The 23,465-nt window shown below is 51.8% G+C and overlaps 1 protein-coding gene across 4 annotated transcripts in view; it reads right to left on the bottom strand.

Annotated features, from left to right (window-relative positions):
• The window catches only part of TBL1X (transducin beta like 1 X-linked), a 250,083-nt gene extending 228,378 nt beyond the window's left edge, over positions 1 to 21,705 (bottom strand). For 2 of the 4 annotated variants that reach the window (XM_052662903.1, XM_052662906.1), the window contains exon 1: positions 21,629 to 21,705. The gene's annotated coding sequence lies outside the window, so the exon portion shown is untranslated. The remainder of the gene's footprint in view (positions 1 to 21,628) is intronic. The other 2 variants (XM_052662905.1, XM_052662907.1) reach the window with 1 other exon arrangement.
• Positions 21,706 to 23,465: the final 1,760 nt, after the last annotated feature.

Genomic DNA, 23,465 nt, shown 5'->3' with positions numbered 1-23,465 from the left:
TGTCTCTTAGCGGGGAGTCAGGTCGGACAGGGTGCTTTCCTGAGAAGCAGAGACTCCTCAAAGTCAGAGAACAGAGCGGAGGAGGCGGGGAGAGGGGACATGGGTCACACAAACATCAAAGGTGCAGACTTTCAGCCATAAAGTCAGTCCTGGTACTGCCCTGGCTGGCCAGTGGCTGCGATTCTGCACTTCCGCAGCTGATGCTGGGGGGCCCAGGTTCGACTGCTGGGCAGGGGACTAAGACCCCCCTCGCTGAGGCCGTCAAGAGGCGTGGAATACCAAATGCTAATACTAAGACCAAGCACAGCCAAGTAAATAATAAATCCTGGGGATTCGATGCAATACATGATTGCAGTTAGTAACGCTCAAGTCTGTATCTGAACACTACTAAGAGTATAAATCTTAAAAGTTCTATGAGGAAAAAAAAAAGTAAGCAAGTGTGGTGATGGTTTACTAAACCCACTGTGATCTTTGCACAATGTTTACACACATCGAATCATTATGTCGCACACCTTAAGCTCACACAACGGCGTTTAGTCACTCAGTTGTGTCCGACTCTTTTGTGGACTGTAGCCCGCCAGGCTCCTCTGTCCACGGGGACTCTCCAGACAAGAATACTGGAGTGGGTTGCCATTTCCTTCTCCAGGGGATCTTCCCAAGCCAGGGATCGAACCCAGGGCTCCCACATTGCAGGTGGATTCTTTACCAGCTGAGCCACAGGGGAAGCCCAGATACAAGATTACATATAAAATTACACCTCACTTCTCACAAAATGAAAATTAGAAAAGGACAGCTGGGGACTCCCCCGGCGGTCCAGTGGTTGAGAATCCGCCTGCCAATGCAGGGGACACAGGCCTGGGTCCCTGGTCTGCCAAGAGCCCCCGTGAGATGAGTCACAACTACCGAGCCTGCGCTACAATTAAAGAAATCCGGTGTGGAGCAATGAGCAGCCCATGAGGTACACAGTGAAGACCCAGCACAGTCAAAAAATTTTTTAAAAAAAGAAAAAAAAAAGGACAGCTGAAGGCTGGAACTGTCTCTATGGGTTCTGACCCTCTCCCCATCGCCCATGTCAGGAAATGTCATGCCTCACATGGGGAGTCAGGAAGAACACAAAGTCTTCCTCTTAAAACTACTGTCCCAAAGACACATTCAACAAGAACCAGGGCAATACAACATCACTCGACCAAGGGAGAGGAAAAAAAAGAAAAAAGAAAATTTTCATAACGAAGTTCTTTTCCTAAAACTTGCTGGTAGTCCAAGTGGTGCTTGACTCAGTATCACCATGGTGATAGCAAATTCGAGGGGACTCAGCACCTTCAGAGGCAAATGCTTCCCCAGCTGGCTTTGTAGAAGAAATCTTCCATTGGCCTGGTGTGCAGGCACGTGCGGTCCAGGGAGACATCGACTCACTCTCTGTCCTCTGCTTGTCCTGCCAGCAAGCCACATAACCCGATTTCATTTCGTTTTTTTTCACACCTCCAACACTTCAATCACCAAAATAAAACAACGCCTGCATAGGAGAAGCAATGAGGCTATCAGCCTCTCCCTTCCTCAAATGAGGTCCAAGGCTTCTTTTTGCCACTTAGCACCTGAACATCAACAGGCTAACCCCTCAGCCCCCAAAGACTCGAACCGGAATCGACGGCAAGATATAAAAGGCTGGTCTGGTACATGAGCCTTAACCACGAGACACAACGCGCTTTTCGACGGACACGGCTAGCAACTGACGTTAACAACCATATGCTCGACGTGCGGCAGACCAGAAAGAAAACCTAAAAGGCATGATCTTTGCTGTCAAGGACTTGCAATCTTACTGACAAGGAAAAGAAAATACGCGCGTAAGAGAAACAGTTGGCAAAAGGCCACCTGGAGGAAAAAAAAAAATTAAACTCATAATGGAAATCTCCTAATAAAAAACAGATTTTTCAACACCAAATAGATTGGGCAACAGAAAAAGAAATGTAATAAAGCTGAAAGGATGAATTCAGTACGAAGGCAGTAAGAATAAGTCACAGAAATCCTAGTGACCTAGTCAAGATCCTCAGGTTTCCAGTTGCCTGCATACAGCCTTCTCTGAGACTTAAACGACCCCCTTTTCCTGGGGAGGGCTTTATGTCTTTATGTGGAAAGGACTGCCAACTGCCGTTCCCAGTGCTGACGATAGTACAAGACATGGTGCTTCAGCTGCAAAGTGCACGAGGGTAACCTGGAAACTGCGTTTGTGCGGGGCTCTTCAGGCTGGGCACGTGCAGACCCCAGGCCAGGTAACTCCTTGTGGGGGGCTAACTCGTGCATTCTTAGGGGCTGAGCACTATCTATCCGTGGCCTCTGCCCACGAGATCCCCTGAAGTCTCCAAACCTTGCTGAATGTCCCCAGTCGGCGGTGGGGGGGGGGGGGGAGGGGGGACATGATTGCTCACCTCTACCCCATCCCCCAACCCCACCACCAACCACCCCATCCCCAGTTAAGACTCAACCTTCAGAGAATTAAGATCATGGCATTTGGTCCCATCACTTCATGGCAAATAGATGGGGAAACAGTGGAAACAACTGAGAGACTTTATTTTTGGGGGCTCCAAAAATCACTGCATATGGTGACTGCAGCCATGAAATTAAAAGACGCTTGCTCCTTGGAAGAAAAGCTATGACCAACCTAGTCAGCGTACTAAAAAGGAGACATTACTTTGCCAACAAAGGTCTGTCTAGTCAAAGCTATGATTTCTCCAGTAGTCATGTATGGATGTGAGAGTTGGACTATAAAGAAAGCCGAGTGCCAAAGAATTGATGCTTCTGAACTGTGGTGTTGGAGAAGACTCTTGAGAGTCCCTTGGACTGCAAGGAGATCCAACCAGTCCATTCTAAAGGAGATCAGTCCTGGGTGTTCACTGGAAGGACTGATGCTGAAGCTGAAACTCCAATACTCTGGCCACCTAATGTGAACAAGTGACTAACTGGAAAAGACCCTTATGCTGGGAAAGATTGAAGGCGGGAGAAGGGTGTGACAGAGGATGAGATGGCTGGATGGCATCACTGACTCAATGGACATGAGTTTGAATGAGTAGGTGATGGACAGGGAGGCCTGGCGTGTTGCGGTCCACGGGGTTGCAAAGAGTCGGACACGACTGAGCAACTGAACTGAACGGAAAGACGGTCAATGGAGTAAGAATAACAGTCTCCCTGAGAGTCCGATGCCCTAATACCTGGGCCCTACACAACCGTGGGTGGCAAAAAGGACTTTGGAGAAGCACCAAAGTTAAAGATCTTGGGAGGCGGGGGCGCGTGAGCCCCCCACTAAGTGAGCAATCTCTCCAGGCTGCCGTTGGAGACATGTGACCGCGGAAGAGTGATCAGAGAGGTGGTGTGCTGTGGGCTTTGAAGACGAGGAAGAGGCCCTGAGCCAAGGAACCCAGGAGGCCTCTAGAAGCTGGAGAAGGCAAGGAGTGGCCTCCCTCAACACACTTGAGACTCATCTCGAACTTGTGACGTCTGGAAGCGTAAGATGATAAAGCTGAGCTGTTCAAGCCAGGACGTCTAGGGTCATTTGTCCCAAGAGTGACAGGACACTAGCACAGTCAATTTACAAGATCAACTGAGAAAATACATGACCTGCAGCTCCTGTGGCTCAGCTGGTAAAGCATCTGCCTGGAATGCGGGAGGCCCCGGCTCGATTTCCCGGGTCAGGAAGATGCCCTGGAGAAGGGACAGGCTACCCACTCCAGCATTCCGGCCTGGAGAATTCCATGGACTGTACAGTCCCTGGGGTCGCAGAGAGTCGGACACGACTGAGCGATTTTCACTTCATTTTAGTTCCTAAGAGTAAGCCCTTTGTTAGAGATACGGACACCCTAGAAAGTTGCACCCATGGGTAGTTTGAGAAAAATCCGCCTCCAGATTCTCCCACCTGACCCCAGAGTGGAAATTCTGGCCCCTCACAGAAAGTTTATGAATTCTTTAGAACAACAATTCTGCTACTCTGTTTCAGTGTAAGCTGGCACTGTGGCTTCAGGGAGCCCTCAGAAACCACCTAGCTGGTTGGAACCCCGTGACCCCAGAGCAAGCTCACACCAGCCTCGTGGTAAATACAGGCTTCCAATGTCTTGGCAAGGACGCTGTAAAGCTCCACCCAAAAACGCAGCACAGAAGAAGGGTATATGAACGCATGCGTGTACGCAATCTAGAAGGGTGCTACTGATGATCCTATCTGCAGGGCAAAAACGGAGGGGCAGTCACAGAGGACAGACTTGGGGGACACAGCAGGGGAAAGAGAGGGTGGGGCGAATTGAGAGAAACACATTGACACAAATGCACGACCATGTGTAAAACAGCTAATGGGAAGCCACTACATAGCACAAGGGGCTCAGCTCAGTACTCTGGGATGACCTAGAGGCGTGGCATGCGGGACAGGGAAGGAGGTTCAAGAGGCCGGGGATATATGTAAACTTGTGTCTGATTCACACAATATTGAAGAGCAACTGTCCTCCGATTAAAAAAAATAAATTACACACACACACACAAAATCTCTCCCAAACCACTGAAACTGAATAAAGACGGTCAGCAAGTGCAGCTTTAATTGAACAAAACTTTTTCTCCACCCATCTTTAGGGGAAGAGATGGGATAAACAAAGAGGAAGAGAAACCAGGTCATGGTTTCCGCTGGAGTGGAAGCTGAACTGGAAAGGGTTTTGTAAACATTCCTCACTGCTGAAGCAGTTTGCATCTCAGCATCATCTGAGAGGGGCCGGAGGAGCTGTTGACCCAGCCCTATACGCTGTGTCCACCCGAACTCCCCACCGCCACCCCCAAGCCCTACTCCATCACCCGGAGACGCCACAAAAGGCTCACCAAGAAGCTGGGACAAGAAGCTGATACATGACGCAAAGTGGGAAAGGCTAGGTAGGAAAGGCTGCGTACTGCATGATCCCACTGATAGAAGTTTCCAGAACAGGGCAATGCAGAGAGACAGAGACCACGCCTGGTGGCTGCCAGGGACCGGGTAGAGAGAGGGGGACGGAGAGACGCTTCATGCACGTGGGGTTTTCTCTGGAGTGACAAAAAATGCTCTTGAGCTCAAACAGCGGTGATGGCTGCACAACTTCATAAAAATACCAGGAAAGCAGTGAGTTATACACTTTGAATGAATGAGACACTCGCATGATAGGTGAGTTCTATCTCAATAGAGCTGTCGTATTTTAAAAAAGTAATAAAAGTTAAAAAAGAGAAGGAAAAAGAAACAACGCAGAGGATATTAGCCAATGATTACGAGACACTGCAAACTTAAAAAAAAAAAAATTAACCATCCCAAGGAGGTGAGCTTACCTAACAAGCCTGGAAGCCTGCACACTGACTGACTCCACTGTCGAGACTCTGAAACGCACGAGCAGAGGTCAGTAGCAAACTGTGACCCAAGGTGGTTTATGGAAAGGACCGGGGCACCAAGTGGGAAGACCTGGGGTTCACAATCACATGCAGGGAGATGACTGTCCAGAAGCAACAGTTCTCAGTCCAATGACTCACTGGAAAAGACCCTGATGGATGGGAAAGACAGAAGGCAAGAGGAGAAGGAGGCGACAGAGGATGAGATGGTTGGATGGCATCACCGACTCAATCAACGGATATGAGTTTGAGCAAACTCACCCTGGCGTGCTGCAGTCCATGGGGTCGCAAAGAGGTGGACGCGACTGAGTGACTGAACAGCAAAGTTATGAGTCCCCTCAGCAACACTGCTGTAGAAAGCCAACGTGGTCTTAAACGGGATTTAGAGCTCTGTTAACTGAATCGCCGCAGGCAGCCATCGACAGTCACCCAAAGGCAAAGCAAAGATGGATGGCAAACGCAAACAAAGCCCGCAGAAGCGACGACAAGCCCAACCTGAATCTACAATGTGACCCACTCGGTCCTAGGAACGACCCAACAAGCGAACTGCCCGACGCCAGCAGTGTGTACAGAGAGAAATCTCACTCTGACGAACATCTGGGCCATCAGAGACCCGTACAGAAAACACACATTTGCGGTCCAAATATAGAACATTCAATGGAAAAGCAAACACCACAGGAAATTCAAGGAGGTTGAACATTTACTTGTAGACAGCAAACAATGAGTCAAACCCAAAACTTCCCTTAAAGCAAACGCCACCCAGACAAATGGGACCCGAGCTGACCTCTTCTCTTGGGCCAGGAACTGACAAAATGAAACTTCACGAGGGACAGCTGCTTCTGTGGACCACTTTAGGTTTAAATATGAACTGGGAAGTCGTGAAAAGAGACAGTCTCTGGTTTTATTCAACTAACTTCTCTGAACACACACACATACAGGATGATCAACAAAAAGGAAAAACACAAGGCAATTAGAACCTATTAACGACTGGGTGGATATGAGCTGTACTGAGAGAAAAAAGAAACACTTCCATGAGCTAATCTTATTCTATAAATATTTACTTTGAATATACTAATGTAATTAACCGGGGTTATATAATGTTGCTAAATTCAGATTTCCAATCGTAAAGCTTCACATACAATTATTTGAACTGCAATGGATTTTTATTTCTGCGGGAAAATGAAAATAGTTCATTTTCATAACCCAAGCGTCCCTAGAAGTAACAGCCTTCCTTAATAGAAATTTCGTGGATGGTAATTCACAACAATACAAACTCGAGTGTTTACATCTTCCCTCAAAGGTTAGCATTCTGCAGATATTCCACATACTGCTGGCTCTTACCATTTGTCACTTCTATTCCTCTATAGTCCTGCTTCCCACACCTGTGACTGTAATTCCCCGGGAGTATACATAGACAGATCTTGGGCTTCCCTGGTGGCGCAGTGCTATAAAGACTCTGCCTGCCCATGCAGGAAACTCAGGTTCAATTCCTGGGTGGGGAAGATCCTCTGGAGGAGGGCATGGCAACCCACTCCAGTATCCTTGCCTGGAAAATTCCATGGACAGAGGAGCCTGGCGGGCTACGGTCCATGGGATCACAAAGAGTCGGACATGGCTTAGAGATAAGCACATATACACAGATCTCTGCACTTCATGGGTGCCTGCGGCACACATTCAGGAAATAAAAACAACTTTTAAACCCGTTTCTTCGAGGACTCTCAAGATATGGTTATTCTCTGATACAGCTCTGAATATTATTTAGCATAATTTGGCTCGAAAATAACCAAGCGAGTAATTATTAGAGAGTTATCAACAACAAAAACAGGAAAAAGATTCCTGCCCAAAGCTGATGCGATTTATCAGTGTTGAGCTGACCTGTCTGCAACAAGACGTTGGGTCGCCGGGACTCCCCTGACTGTCCACTGGTTGAGAATCCGCCTTCCAATGCAGGGGACGAGGGGTTCAATCCCTGGTCAGGGAAATAAGCTCCCACACCCTGTGAAGCAACGAAACCCGTGTGCCACAGCTAGAGTGCCTGGGGGTCACAACGAAGACCCCTCCTGCTGAAACTAAGAGCCCTCCTGGGGGAGGGTCAGGACCTGGGCGAGGCTTAAGGCATCCAGTTAAAAGCAAAATACTTTGCGTCAATATCTCTCGCCTCTTAGACGATCAGGGAGGGGCGGGCAAACAAGAGTACCTTCCGAAAGGCTTTCATCAAATCACGTTACAGGAGCTTCAAGCACTGATCTCTGGAGAGCAGAGACAAACGGGCATAATACAGCCATCAAAAATTATACTTCCCGGGAATTCCCCGGAGGTCTACTGGCTGGGATTCCAAGCTTTCAGTGCCAAGGGCCTGCATTCTATCCCTGGTTACGGGGGTTAAGATCCTGCAAGACATAGGTTCAATTTTTAAAAAACGGAAAAAAAAAATCTACTTCCTGTTTCTCCTATGTCTTTACAGTCGGTGTCTTCTGAATACTACCATAAAAGAAGCCATCTTCTGTTCTCTTCATTAGCAGATTAAACGGATCAGTTTTGTTGTGCACTCGCTCAGCTGTGTCCGACTCTGAGACCCCATGGCACACTAGGCCTCCCTGTCCATCACCAACTCCCGGAGTTCACTCAAACTTCTGTCCATTGAGTCGGTGATGCCATCCAGCCATCTCGTCCTCTGTCGTCCCCTTCTCCTCTCGCCTTCAATCTTGCCCAGCATCAGGGTCCTTCCCAATGAGTCAGCTCTTTGGTAGCCAAAGTATTGTAGCTTCAGCTTCAGTCCTTCCATTGCATATCCATTGAATAGTCCATTGATTTCCTTTAGGATGGACCAGTTTGATCAGTTTACCCAAGGACAAATGAATGTCTTGAGTGGATACTGACGAACCTGAGGGTCGTCATCTGCAGACGTCTTGTGTGCACAGGGCTGGTTCTCTGCTTTTCGGGACTCACAAAAGCTACACTGCAAACTCAGGAGCCACAAAAAGAGACACAAGACTCGAACACCACAACTCACACACAAAACCCGAAGCTGACACCTCAATCACTTCAAGCTAAGCAAACACAACGGCTGCTGTGGAAACCCAGGAACTACTTGCGGTCGGCATTCAGTGTGCCGCAAACCGAAGCTTCAGCCGTTCTCCGCAAACGACCTGAAGCTCAGGCAAGGACCTGAAGTGTGGAGGTGAGTCCCAGGTCTCACCTCTGCAGCCCGCAGTGCGGTCTGGGTTGTGAATATAATTTCTGTTATTTATTTACTCTCTGCAACGCTACCAACAAATATCAACCAAAATGACACTTTTCTCTATTAAAAAGCCTCTCAAGTGATATGCAAAATATATATATATATACGTATAAACAACCATGATGGATGAAATATGTCTTTTGGGGAAAAAAAGAAAAAAACACAATATAAACAGCCAGACTGAAGGCACACAAAGGCTTGTATCACAAGCCTGTTCCAGCGCTATCTCACATCTTGTGCAGTTGGAATCACGTCTTCCACAAAAAAATAAAAATAAAAAGCCTGGTTCTTGGGAGCCCCGAGGGCATCCGTCAATGAGAGCAGCTGATTTACAGACAGAATTAAGTGATTATGAAAACACCGCGGCGTTAAGAAATGCTTTAAAAAGCACAGCACTGTTCCAACGTTTCCCCATGCAGCTGCAACTGGGATACTGTCATCCGGTTCCGAAACACAAATCCTTTCTCAGCTCTCAAAGCAGGCAAAACCCGGTAGACCCAAATATACAGTACTGTCACTGTATACGCTGTTTTCTCCAAATGACATTATTAATAGCTGCAGGCCTGTCACTTAACGCACATGTATACACACACACACAGACTACATCTGTGCCCCCCTTTATTCAGGGACTTCAGTTTCTTTCCTTCATCACCTCTAAGGACCTCACCGGTGATCTCTAAGACACTTTTTCACCATACACCTCGCAGTGAAAACCACTGAAGCATTAACCCCAACTCCTCTAAGTATTAGCTAGAGATAACACTCAACTAACATTGTATGCATTTTTCACAGACCACAGACATTTTCTAACTATTTAAAACACACACACACACACACACACACACCTTAAGTTTCTTCCTGCACTCCACTAAATCTCAGAGCACCTACCAGAGATGAAATTCCCTTCTCAGGAGTCCACTTCGGGAATTAAAAGCAGAAACAAGCCACCTGTGTCCTCCTCAGCCCCAACTAAAGGTGGAGACTCTGGGTTTCAAGGAAACGTAATCAGAGGCCCATGAAATTTATCAGGCAAGTTCCATTTCCATGAACTCCTCCACTTGTTTTCATCTGGTCTACAACCATCTCTTGTCATGCCCTGGACACACGACATCATTAATTCTCACTGTCACCAACTTCTGGGCCGGGTGCCCCTCCACCGCTCTCTCTCCTGGCAAAGCTTTTTGAAGAATTACACTTCAGATCCCTGGAAACTGTTGAAATTGGCACAGAATCATCATGCGTCTTAGGAACACTAACCTAACGTGATTACTTTTTCCATGATCACATTAGGAGCTAAACCAAAGCGTGTCTCCCAAGACTGACCTGCAACTGTCAGAAACTAGCAACTGTGGTTCTTACGTTGATAACCGTGAATATCTGAGTGTTTAATCAACACTGAGTTGGCAGTCAAGTTTCAAGGATTAAAATGCCTGATAAGATTCTGTTGGGAAAAACCACCTCGGCAAGGACCCAACTTGAACCTGTCTCCTAAATGAATCAATTCTCTGCTGAGTTGCTTATCTGAAATTCAACATAAAACTCGGCAACTACCTAACTTTATAGATGCTGAGAATTACGTCTGCATAACCGGCACTACAGACGTGAAGCAGACTCTACTTTCTCAGTTCTCATCTTCAAACGCATGTTAAGATAACAACGGTACCTGGAAAGGCATAGTTGACCTGGCTAAATCCAATACTTTGGCCACCTGATGAGAAGGGCTGACTCATTGGAAAAGACCCTGATGCTGGGAAAGATTGAGGGCGGGAGAAGGGGATGACAGAGGATGAGATGGTGGGATGGCCATCACTGACTCAATGGACGTGAGTTTGAGCAAGCTCCGGGAGCTGGTGATGGACAGGGAGCCCTGGCGTGCTGCAGCCCGTGGGGTTGCAAAGAGGCGGACACGACTGAGCCACTGAACTGAAGAATCACTCACGACGCACCGGAAACAAAAATCTCTACTCAGTGACACAGGATTTTCTCCAGTTCTCCATCATAACTTACCAGGTCTTTACCATATCAAAGTATTTGCTATTCCTGATTTAAGAAACAATATGGCATCACACAAACTTCTTTTGCCCACATTTCCATCTCCCAGAAAGTTTAAACTAACAGAAATTATTGCAAAGTGGATAACGGATGTGCACAGACACCTTAGAGCCGGATGACAAGGGGCAAGTCTGTAACAGTTACGAGTCCAGCTCTCCAAGACAGGAAGGGCCGTCTCTGTACATGGATTGCTCCAACATGGATGAGGCTGACTCTCACAGAAGTCTTCAACGTCTTGGAGAAAAACAGGGAGGCTGATCGAGTTGGTGGAGGAGGTACGGGGTCGGGGGGTGGGGGGGGGAACGGGGATGGGGGGGTGGGATGGATGGGGCAGGTTGGTGGCAACTGTTCCAGAAAGCAAAGTGCTAGGGGATGGCTATTTGGGGTCACCTTCGGGCTCAAGAGAAGTAAATAAAGAGATCTCTCATGTTTTCTTTTTAGCATTCCAGCCACACAGACCACGACAGGAATAAATGACAGGAATTCCAGGCAAGAGACACTCTTCACAAGAATAAACACTGTGAATTTTGCCCTGAGCATCATTTCTGCTTCTTTCACAGGGTCTCTGGAGATCAGAAGACAACACCACTCCTAAGAATTATTCGGAGGTAACTCACAGCGCAAAGTGTCCTCTGAAATGCTACAGGGCTTTTTTTTCCTAAGTAGGCAACTGACTTAGCAATGTTGAGGATTGCCTATTTCAATCATGGGAAACATGACAAAGCAGGACACACAGTTCTCCCAAACAGCTAGTTAATACAAAACCACCATAAACTCAACGTTCAAAACACAGAGATCATGGCATCCAGTCCCATCACTTCATGGCAAATAGATGGGGAAACAATGGAAACAGTGACAGACTTTGTTTTCACAGGCTCCAAAATCACTGCAGATGGTGACTGCAGCCATGAAATTAAAAGACACTTGCTCCAATGACCAACCTAGACAGCATATTAAAAAGCAGAGACATCACTTTGCCAACAAAGGTCCATCTAGTCAAGGCTATGATTTCTCCAGCAGTCATGTATGGATGTGAAGGTTGAACCGTAAAGAAAGCTGAGTGCCGAAGAATTGATGCTTTTGAAGTGTGGTGTTGGAGAAGACTCTTGAGAGTCCCTTGGACTGCAAGGAGATCCAACCAGTCCATCCTAAAGGAACTCAGTCCTGAATATTCATTGGAAGGACTGATGTTTAAGCTCCAATACTCCGGCCACCTGATGGGAAGAACTGATTTCTTGGAAAAGACCCTGATGATGGAAAAGACTGAAGGTGGGAGGAGAAGGGGACAACAGAGGATGAGATGGCTGGATGGCATCACCGACTCAATGGATATGGGTTTGGGTTGGCTCCAGGAGTAAGTGATAGACAGGGAGGCCTGGCGTGCTGCAGTCCGTGGGGTCACAAAGAGTCAGACACGACTGAGCAACTGAACTGAACTGAAACGGTAACCTATAAGAGTGTTTTTTTAAAAAAAAAAGATGGGAGCTTCCCTAGTGGTCCAGTGGTTAAGAATCTGCCTTGCAATGGAAGGGAAACAGGTTCGATCCCTGGCCAGGGAAGATCCCCCAGGCCACCGTGCAACTAAGCCAGAGGGTTACAAGTGCTGAGCCCCTGGGCTGCAACTACTGACACCCGAGCACCCTAGAGCCTCCGCTCTGCCACAAGAGATGCCACCGCAACAAGAAACCTAAGCACTGCCGAGAAGATTCGACCCTGCTCACCAGAACGAGAAAGTCCACACGATGCAACAAAGACCTATCACAGTCCAGAAACTGCAATCAATTAAAAAAAAAAAAGCCATCATCAACACTGAAGCAGTCTTCCTTTTCCACATTAGAATCTGGACACAGGAGACATGTGAGAGGCTTCACAGCTAGCTCCTTAACGCCTTCAACGCTACACTTAAGGGCACACACAGGTTCAATGACTTCAACACAAGCCCAAGGCAGGACTCACCTGGCCAAAACGTCAGGCGAAGGCTTGTCCTAAGAGAACACGCCACGTCTCACTTGATCACAGACAGTGAAATGACGACCCAAGGTAGAATGTAGGTCAGCAACCACAGAGAAACACAGCTGTAGCAATTTTATTTCTACGACAAGCCAATGCCAGCACAAGTGGGTATTTTTAGCCTGCCTTATGGCCCCGGTATTAACCCACTGGGAAAAACCACTGCCTCGAAAAGGCAAGTCCAGTTTTTGAAACTCAAGACATGAGCTACGAATATACGGGACATATTCAATGTCTCTCCGCAGGATTGCTGGAGAAAGTCTCTGAACGCGGCCCCCCAAAAAATGTCCCACCTCAACTGACCTCGAAGCAAGGACTGCCCGGCATAGGAAGAGACTAAATCTCAGGCACCTAAGACCACAAGACACCTGACATTTTTTCACCATGATCTCTTCCAAGTATTAAGAAGCTCTAAGTGTGATTTTCCCTTGCTTTTGATGATATGCACGGTGCAGAATGATTCTCAGGAAAATACACTGGCCCAAGTGTTCAGTTAACTAAGCTCAGTCACATCTGACTCTTTGCGACCGCACGGACCGCAGTATGCCAGGCTTTCCTGTCCACCACCAACTCCTGGAGCTTGCTCACACTCATGTCCATCGAGTCGCTGATGCCATCCAACCATCTCATCCTCTGCCGTCCCCTTCTCCTCCCGCCTTCAATCTTTCCCAGCATCAGGGTCTTTTCCAAGGAGTCAGCTCTTCACTATCAGGTAACCAAGGTATTGGAGTTTCAGCTTCAGCATCAGTCCTTCCAAAGAATATTCAGGACTGAGTTCCTTTAGGATGGATTGGGTTATATCTCCTTGCAGTCGAAGGGACTCTTAAGAGTCTTCTCCAACACCACAGTTCAAAGGCATCATTTCTTAGGCGCTCAGCTCTCCATATGGTCCAGCTCTAACATCTATACATTATTACTGGGAAAACCATAGCTTTGACTAGATGAACGTTTGTCGACAAAGTAACGTCTCTGATTTTTAATACACTGTCTAGGTTGGTCAGAGCTTTTCTTCCAAGGAGCAAGCATCTTCTAATATCATGGATGCAGTCACCATCTGCAGTGACTTTGGAGCCCAAAAAATAAAGTCTGCCACTGCTTCCACTGTTTCCCCATCTATTTGCCATGAAGTGATGCCATGATCTTAGTTTTCTGAATGTTGAGTTTTAAACCAGCTTTTTCATTATCCTCTTTCACTTTCATCAAGAGGCTCTTGAGTTCCTCTTTGCTTTCTGCCATAAAGGTGGTGTCATGTGAGGTTATTGGTATTTCTCCAGCAATCTTCATTCCACCTTGTGTTTTATCCACCCCGGCATTTAGCATGATGTACTGTGATGTGAGAATTGGACTATAAAGAAAGCTGAGCACCAAAGAATGGATGCTTTTGAACTGTGGTCTTGGAAAAGATTCTTGAAAATCCCTTGGACTGCAAGGAGATCCAACCAGTCCATTCTAACGGAACTCAGTCCTGAATATTCACCAGAAGGACTGATGCTAAAGCTGAAACTCCAATACCTCGGCTACCTGATGCAAAGAGCTGACCCATGTGATAAGACCCTGATGTTGGGAAAGAATGATTGAAGGCAGGAGGAGAAGGGGACGACAGAGGATGAGATGGTTGGATGGCACCACTGACTCGATGGACACGAATCTGAGTAAACTCCGGGAGTTGATGATGGACAGGGAGGCCTGGCGTGCTGCAGTCCATAGGGTCGCAGAGAGTTGGACACAACTGAACAATTTCCCTGTCCCTTTTCACCCTGATTCTGGTGGTGCTGGTTACAGACATTTCAGCATGCAGAAATTCAAACTCCATCATAGAGTAAATCTGGGAAACACACAGAGTATATATGGATCTATATATAGCGTGTATCTGTGTGTGTGTGTGTGAGCGTGCCAGCCCCTGAAATTTAACTCCAGAGGAGAGAAAAAGACAAGGAAAGCAAGCAGGCAATTGCTGGAGACCACCGGAACTAATAAAGACATAGTATTCTTGTTATTATTGGATGCTTCCCCAGCCACTCCCAACTTCAGAGGAGAGTAAGACAGGAGCACACCGGGCTCCAAGCATGATGATAACCCTGTCTGTTAACACAACAAGCCTGAGAAATAAATCTGCTTTTCTCTGTCTCTGTCTGTCTCTCTCTCTCTCGACATGAGTAAACCAAGGCCAGGGGAGATCACTGATATGCCCAAAGGCGACATCAGTGCATGGTGAGCTGGCCTCAAACCAGATTTCCTTCAGAGCCCTGCCCCCCGACGCCCAGGACCACCAGCAGCTCACAAGGCCCCCAACCAGGGTGTCCCTGGCGCTCCCCTAGGGCTTCCAGAGGAAAGCGCTTCAGGCTGGCTCCGGGTGACCCCAGTGCATGCAGGGACCAGACTCTGGGTGCCAGGGGTGACCCCCAGCCACCCACTGCAGGTCCACAGCCCTGTGGCTCCCCAGCCCTTGTCCACTAACCCACGAGTCACAGGAGAGGGGACCCAGCCTGAATCCCCCAAGTAGGGGACCCTATCCCCTCGCCCTCTGGAGCACCCCCAGCAGTGGAGGTCGCCACCCCCCAGTCCAGGTTAACCCACACGGCCCTGGGCCCTGTGAGGGCCTGAAAACAGCAGACAGGTGCTGGGTTCCGCCCACCCCAACCCGGTAAATACCCAAAGTCCCCAGAAGCTGACTGAGAGCGACACCTGGGCAAATCTGCAGTGACCTCAGCAAAACCCACAGGAAGAAGCCCAGTGCAGGGGTGCAAAGCCTCGAGGGCTCTGAAAAGCCTGGGGCTGAAGACGGAGCTGAACTGGGCATGAACACATCCTGGCCCACCAAGCCCCTCCAGCTGCTGCAGTCCCCAAAGGCCATCCAGCTGGCCACCTCCTCCTGTTCCCTCGTCCTCCCTTCCTTGGAAAGCATCCTAAAACGGCCTGCGAGGACCAACCGACACCTACCTTGTCCCGCCATCCCACTGGCCCCCGGACCAAAACAGGACTCAGGACTCCCAGCGCTGGGTCCTTCTTTGGGGGTGGCTCTGTACCAAGGAGCACCGTGAGAGGGGACCCAACATCCGTGGGCCCACCAGGGAGACCACCGTCCCCTCAACCCCCGACACGTGGCCGCCGCTGATGTCTCCAGATGCTGCCAAACACTGTAGGGGGCGAAAGTGCCTGAGCTGAGGACTCTGAGTGGACGATGAGCTTCCCGCGTTCAAACGCTGAGGACGTGGTTTCCATATGCAGCCATCTCCTGTACCGTCACCTGCTTAAACTCCTATTCCTCTTCAACCTGTGAGCCGATGCTCCATGGCTCATTTCCACCCACCAAGAGCTAACCAGACCCGTGGAAGTGGTACCCAACTTCCTGCACGAGATGGAAATAGTCTTCTGTTTCTCTGTCTTCAACCTGCGAGCCGATGCTTCATGGCTCATTTCCACCCACCAAGAGCTAACCAGACCCGTGGAAGTGGTACCCAACTTCCTGCACAAGATGGAAATAGTCTTCTCTCTGTTTCTGTCTTCAACCTGCGAGCCAATGCTTCATGGCTCATTTCCACCCACCAAGAGCTAACCAGACCCGTGGAAGTGGTACCCAACTTCCTGCACAAGATGGAAATAGTCTTCTCTCTGTTTCTCTGTCTTCAACCTGCGAGCCGATGCTTCATGGCTCATTTCCACCTACCAAGAGCTAACCAGACCCGCGGAAGTGGTACCCAACTTCCTGCAGAAGATGGAAATAGTCTTCTCTCTGTTTCTCTGTCTTCAACCTGCAAGCCAATGCTTCATGGCTCATTTCTGCCCACCAAGGGCTAACCAGACCCGTAGAAGCGGTACCCAACTTCCGGTGTAAGATGGAAATAATCTCCCCTCTGTTTCTAAGTGTACATTTGCTCCAAGCAAACTGTTTTCAATGGCTTCCACTTCACACCTGCATCCTTCCATCTGGCAGAAGATTCCCAGGAAATATTTGACGTCGGTGATCGCACACAAGAGGGCTTGCAGGAGGCCATCCCCTCTGCGAGCTTACGACCACCCTGGATCAAGGGTCTGGGGAGCACATTCGTGACCGCCTCCATTTCCACCCCCACCCCCCCACCGCCCTGAGGTTTTAAATTTGCTTTCTCCCTTTCCCTTTAAAAAAACACGTGGACTCCGTCCGTCTGTCCCTTCACACATCCAGCTTTTCTTTTGGTTTGACTGGTGGTATGGCCAGGCCCATCTGTTTGGTCCAGCCCCAGGGGAAGGATGGATGAGGGGAGAGGGCCACGGAGGGCCAGCCCCGAGGGGACAACTGGTGTCCAGTTACTTCCTTCACGCTAAAAATAGTTATGGGGAAAAAAAAAGTTTATCATCTTTTTTTAAGCATGTTTACAAAACGACTTGAGTCTTGCCTCCCAATTGAACACTATTTTTTAAGTGTCTCGGGTGCTGAAAACAGCTTATTACTGCAGGTCACATAGTTTTCTAGAGGAGAAACAGTACGCAACAGCGAGGTGTGGAGAGACCACACCTGGGGGGGGCCTCATTTTACAGGGCAGTGCGATCAGGCTGGTCCCCTGGCCCCGGTCAAACCTGGCAATGCTCCTGGACAAGAGCTGGGCAAGGGGGCATCCCCAGGGTTGGCGTGAGGAGCCCTCCTTCCCAACAGGTCACTGAGGGAGGCTGTGAATTCCTGATGCTCAAGACCTAAGTGAGATGCCTTCTCTGGGTCTGGCTTCCCCCTGCTGGAACCCATTTCCCCACTCTGCAAGCGAAATAATCGTGACTATCCCGGGTGTCTCAAAGGCTGACAGCTCTTGAGATGAAAGCAACACTAAAGACAAACAGTACAAAGGGGCCATCTGGGAAGTCACCTCTCTCCCAAAAGCAAAACTGGGTTCCCCCCACCCTCCTGATTTACAAATAAAAATTCTAATCCGTGGCAAAAAAAAAAAAAAAAACACACAAAAGACTATGCAAAGAACACATCAACTAAGGAATTGAAAATAACATCCTGATGCAGGGACCGGTGTACAGGAAACCGCCACCATTTAGCCACTTGTTAAAAACACACTGACCATTGTGAAGTCTCATCTGTAGGGAAGATTCCTTGTCAGCCTTCTTGATACAGAAGATTTTGCCCTCAGGACGTTAAAACTTAGAACACAAACTTGCCTTGGGGAGTGGAGAGAAGGAGAGCGTATCAGATATGGTCTCTCAATCAGCTACATGGGGCCACACTGTCAGCAACACCTTGAGACCCCCAAGGGATGTTGGCCACAACACACTCGGGCAGGCAACGTGAGGACTGGCTTTTTTTCAGAAAGGGAAACTGAGGCACACACTTTTTCCAAAGTTGAATCCTCACGAAAACTCCAGCTTGGAGTCCTGGTTTTCCAATTCAGAAGTGATCCACACCGCCTCAGCCTTAAAACTGCAGCTGTCAATCTTGCTGAAATCACTTTCCCAGGTGACTTGCTAGCTGAAATTTTTTTTTTTTTAAAGGTTTACTTTGGCCACCTGATGTGAAGAGCTGACTCATTGGAAAAGACCCTGATGCTGGGAAAGATTGAGAGCAGGAGAAGGGGACGACAGAGGATGATGGTTGGATGGCATCACCGACTCAATGGACATGGGTTTGGGTGAACTTCGGGAGTTTGTGATGGACAGAGAGGCCTGGCGTGCTGCGGTTTATGGGGTCTCAAAGAGTCGGATACAACTGCAACTGAACTGACTGACCAGTAAATTGTCTAAAATTCTTAGAGCCTCTCCCCTCCTCCCACAAGCAGCAGGCTAACTCTCTACTGTTCTCTTTACAGAGCCTCACTTGCAGTAAATATAGAGTGAGTGTGTGTTAAATCACTTTAGTCATGTCCAACTCTTTGCAACCCCGTGTACTGTAGACCGCCAGGCTCCTCTGACCATGGGATTCTCCAGGCAATACTGGAGTGGGTTGCCATTTCCTCCTCCAGGGGATTGTCCCAGCTCAGGGGTCAAACTCAGTCTCCTGCACTGCACCCAGATTCTTTACCATTGAGCCACCCGGGGCAGCCAAACTGCAGCGCACCACTCCCAAACTGGACTTTCTTCAAGTTCTGCACTGTTGCGATAAGGTGACCCCCAGGTACACACACCTGTTGGCTATCTGACTTACGGACAGAGCACTGAAGCAACAGACCTGGGCATTTTAGTAACACCACCACTATTAAATGAACTTCAATTAGCTGGAATCTAAATATGCCCAGGTGGGTAGTGGCTACCACACCAGATAATTAAGCTATGCACAAAACAATGCTGCCACTGTGATCGACCTTTCATGATTTCTGTTGAGAAATCTAGGATTTTATATATATAGAGAGAGTTCAATGTAAGATTCTGTGTGGGGGAGAAAGTGTGTCTCTGTAATTTAACAAGTTTGTCTCCAAATGGGAACATTCACCCCATGTCAACACAGGAAGACAACACCAAGCTTCAGAGCTGGGTTTCCAGAATCAAACAATCTTCCCTCCACCACAGATGAGCAAAGTCAGTGTCTTCTGCAGCCGAATGGAAATAATAATCGCTGCACACAGGGCGTTAAGTGCCTGTAAAATCCTCAGTGCATGGCATTTGAGTAACCAAAGGACGATGAATCTATCTGCGCCAGAGCAACAGTGAACATTTACAAGCGAACTGGACATTTTCAAAAAAACTTACACATAACGGTTCCTCCTCTCTGCCCCTGCACTATCCAATGAGTACCGTGATCTCGGTTCCCATTTTTATTTTTGCACATATAGCAAATGATACTCGGAAAACTGGCAGGACTTCAAGGTCAATGGTGGAGCAGGACATCAGGGTGGGCTGTTTCACTAGTTCAGGCCAGATGGGGACAAAGGTTGCTTTTCCAGCAAAAGCAGTTTTACGTGTCCCCACCGAGCTGGACTCAGGGGGTCTTTCCCTGCCTAGCACTGAAACCTACAAACCTCCCACCCAGGTACATTCAGGAAGTCATCACCAATGAGAACACTGAAGCTCCTCTGGTTCAAAGGGGTTGACTGCAGGAACTTTAACTAAAACACCCCAACTTGCAGGAGGGGCGAGGCTCAGGCTCCAGGGGTGAAATTTCAATGGCGGGGGGGGGTGGGGGCGTGCAGGTGCTGATAATACCTGGAGTGACTAAGCCGTGGAATAAAAGCAGAGCCAATCTCCTTGCTTTGCACAGCACCAAAGAAAAAAACACCTTAGAGTCTTCACGGGCTGTTCCACAGGTGTGTGTTCACTTAAGGAACTTCACACGGAATGATCCTTCAGAGGCCATTTTAAGACGTGGGTCAAGGGATGGGACTTCAAACTTTCATTTCCGGATTCGTTATCCAGCTGGGTGGTTTTCCACGGCAATCTGCAGTACATCTGAGATATCTGAACATCCCTTCCACGTGAAAAGCGTCTTCAACTCTCAACGGTTTCCATAATCGACATCTCCCCACCCCCACCCGATCGCGTCTCTTCTAGGAATGACTAAACTTCCCAGGAGACCTTCCACCATCTGCTACCCCTGAGGCCACCGATCAGACTGGACTGAAGCCGAGCCTCCCCGCCATCACCACCCGCACGCCCCCCCTCCCCCAGGCTGGAGTCCCGCCCCTCGCCTTCCAGGTTAACCCAGGGGCTCAGGCGGCGCGTCTGGATAGAAAAACATTTAAGCAATCAGTTCAAGCCATATGTGACAAAGCCAAGCAAGAACTCAAGCCGCGGCAGAAGGAATAGAGGAGACGGATTTCTATTGCCTTGGCGGTTCCGCGCTACAACATCGGCGACAGGAGGGGAAAAAATCGACAACAACAACACACCTCGGACTTTCTAACTTCGTGGAATTTGCAGTGGACTCGGAGGAAGGCCAGGCCGTGCCTTAAAACCATCCCGGGCGCGGGCCTTGCCGCGCACGGGCAACGCACGTGAAGTCCCAGAGCCCCGAGTTGGGGGGGGGGCCCTCTAGTGACCCCCAAGTGTCAGTCCCCGGCGACCTCCGGTGGCCCCCGACCCCACGATGGCGCGCCCCACTCCATTCCGAACCGGCCACCCCCACCGCCGTGGGCGAGGTCCCCTCGGGAGGGCGGCGGGGTAGGGGTTGGGGAGAAGGAAGCACTGCCTGGCACGCGGATCTCGGGGCACCCCTCCCCCCCAGACCGGGCGCAACAGGTCTACAGCCGCCCCCCCCCCGGGGCGCGCTCTGGAGATCGCCTAGGGACGCCCACCCCCACCCACCCAAGGTGTCCCCATCCTGTTTTCCCCGCTACGGGCCGGGCTGGGAGGGTGGGGGCGCAAGTTGGGGGGAGCTCCCCACTTCCTGACAGTTTCCGCGCGGCAGAAACTGAACCGCCGCGGGCCCGCGCTGCCTCGCGCGCCACTCAGTGCGCCCTACGCGCGCCGCCGCCGCGCGCCCCCCGGGGTCCCGGCCCGCGCCCCCGGGGGGGGGGGGCGATGAATGGGGCTCCCCTCCCCCATGAGGGGGGGTCCCCGCGGCCGCGCAGGCTTGCCCGGCCAGCCTCGGGCCCGGCAGACAAAAGCGGCACCCGAGGGGACCAATGGAGCGCTCCCCACCCCCCCCCCTCCTCGCCAAAACTTACCGGTCACCTCACCCTCCCCAAAACAAAGAAGCCTCCCCTTCCCCCCCGCTCCAGTCTCCGCCCGCCCCCACAACCCCCGACGCGCCGGCACCACTTTGGGGGAGCGGCCCCATCGGGGTATTGTTCAGCCTGCAGGGAGCGCGCGCAGCACCCCAGCCCGAGCCCCCGGGGGACACTGGGGGAAGCTGGGCCGCCCTCTCCACTGCACCCCGCCCCCCCCCCCCCAACCAGAGACGGGGGTCCCCGGGCGGGCGGGCGGCCAGCCTGAACCCCTCGGAGAGCGGGAATGAGCCGGGCCCGGGCCTCCCCCCTACCCCGAGCGAGAGAAGTTTCCGCAGCGCGCCCGGCCCGGGCCGAGCCCCGCGCGCACACTCACCTCGCCCTGAGCCGCGCAACTTGTGTCCGGCGCCGCCGCTCCGAGCCTGCGCCCCGCCGGCCGCCGCCGCCGCCGCGGAGCCCGGGCCGCGCCGCGGCCGCCGAGGGCCCGGCGCCCGGAGCCGCCGCGCGCTGCCCCCCCCCCCCGGGCCGCCCCCGCCGCCGCCGAGTCCCCGAGACGCGCGGGCGCTGGAAAGTTTCGGGTGCCGAATGGCGGCGAGGGCGCTGCGGCGGCGGCGGCGGCGGGGCGGGGGCGCGGGCGGCTCCTCGCTCCCGAGCGCGGAGGACGGGGCGGGCGGGGAGGGGGGGGAAACGGCGGCAGCGGGAGAGGGCGGGACGCGGGAGGGACCGGCGCGGCCAGTGACCTCCGCTGGGGAGCGGCCGCCGGAACGCCGACCCCGGCCGGGAGGACGGCCCTGGGCGCCGCCCCCAGCCTGCGCCCGCCCCCGCCGCCGGCGCCGCCGGGGGAGGGGGGCCCGGGGCCCCCCCACTGCCCTCCCCCATCACCGCCCACATCCCCCAGCCTGCGGCCTCCCCGACCCGGGGCCTCCCCGTCGCCCTCCCCCACTGCCCCCAGCCTGCGCTCGACCCCGCCTCCGGGAAAGGGGCCCCTGCGCCCTCCCCCACCCGGGTCCCTTCTCACCGCCCGCCCCCACCCCCAAAGAGGCCTCGTCCTCGGCCAGCCCCTGCCCCACGGCCCCAGCCCGCCCCCTCCCCCACCGCCAGGGGAGGGGAGCCCAGGTCCCCTGCACCCTCCCCCAACCCGCGTCCCTCCTCCGCACCACCCAGACCCTCCCCCACGCCCAAAGGGGCCGCGGTGCCAGGCCAGCTCCCCTCCCCCACACACCCAGGCCTGCCCTTCCCCCACGGTGCAGGCGGTGAGAGCCTGGGCCCCTCCCCCACGGCGTCGGGGGGGGGGCGGGAAACCTGTATCCCAATCCACCCCCTCCCCCGCGGAGGGGGACCCTCCGACCCTTCCCTGTCCCTCACCCTCCCTCCCCCAGCTCCCCGCTCCCCGCCACGCCTGGGGTGGGTGACAGGAACCCCGGCCTCTTCCCTCCTCTCTGCGAACCTTGTCCCAACCCAGTGGCCTCCATCGGGTGGTGGGGGGGGGGGGGTGCGCATGAGAAAACTCGGACCTACACCCCACCCAGTTCCAAACCCATTATCCAGGAGGGGACAGGAACCGAATCGCCACCCCCGTGGTCTCCGGGGTGGGGGTGGGGGGGCAGGGAGACAGGGCTACTGCTGTTACCCTCCCCCAGCTCAGAGATGAACCCCCCTCCCCGAACCTGCCTGAGGGTGTCAGCCCCCTCCAAGTCGCCGGCCGAAAGGCCATTCCCCGCCCCCCGCGGTCTCTTCCCCTTCCCCCCAAAAGTGGGGGCTCCAGTGAAGCCTCCACCTTTGCAAAAATCCCTAGCAGGGAAGGCGCTTGGGGAAAAAGAAACTCAAGACATACTGGGGTGGACGCCAGGAGCTGGGGTGGGGGTGCTCCAGGCAGGGGTTTGGGGGGGGAGCGTGGTGGTGGAACCGGGGCTCTGGGGCCTTCTCACCCGTCCCCACCCCCACCTCCAGCCGCAGGCTGCAGAACCTGGGACATTTGCAAAGCTGTTTGCTGTTGCAATAGCTGACTCGGCCCAGCCCTGGTAAACCCAAGGCCCCAGGTTGCTTTCTCCCCCTCCGGGTTGGTGACAACTGCCCACCACGCGTGACCTGAATTCGCTGAAACAGACACGCGCGCGCTGCACACGCACCCCAGCACCTTGGGTGTCTGCTTTGGCGAATATTTTCAAGGAAGCGAGCCCCTCCCTTTGGTGCCTAACGAGGTTTTTTTTTTC

The sequence above is a fragment of the Budorcas taxicolor genome, chromosome X (genome assembly GCF_023091745.1).
Source record: "Budorcas taxicolor isolate Tak-1 chromosome X, Takin1.1, whole genome shotgun sequence".
Classification (NCBI taxonomy): Eukaryota; Metazoa; Chordata; class Mammalia; order Artiodactyla; family Bovidae; genus Budorcas; species Budorcas taxicolor.
This window is presented reverse-complemented; position numbering and strand designations above follow the sequence as displayed.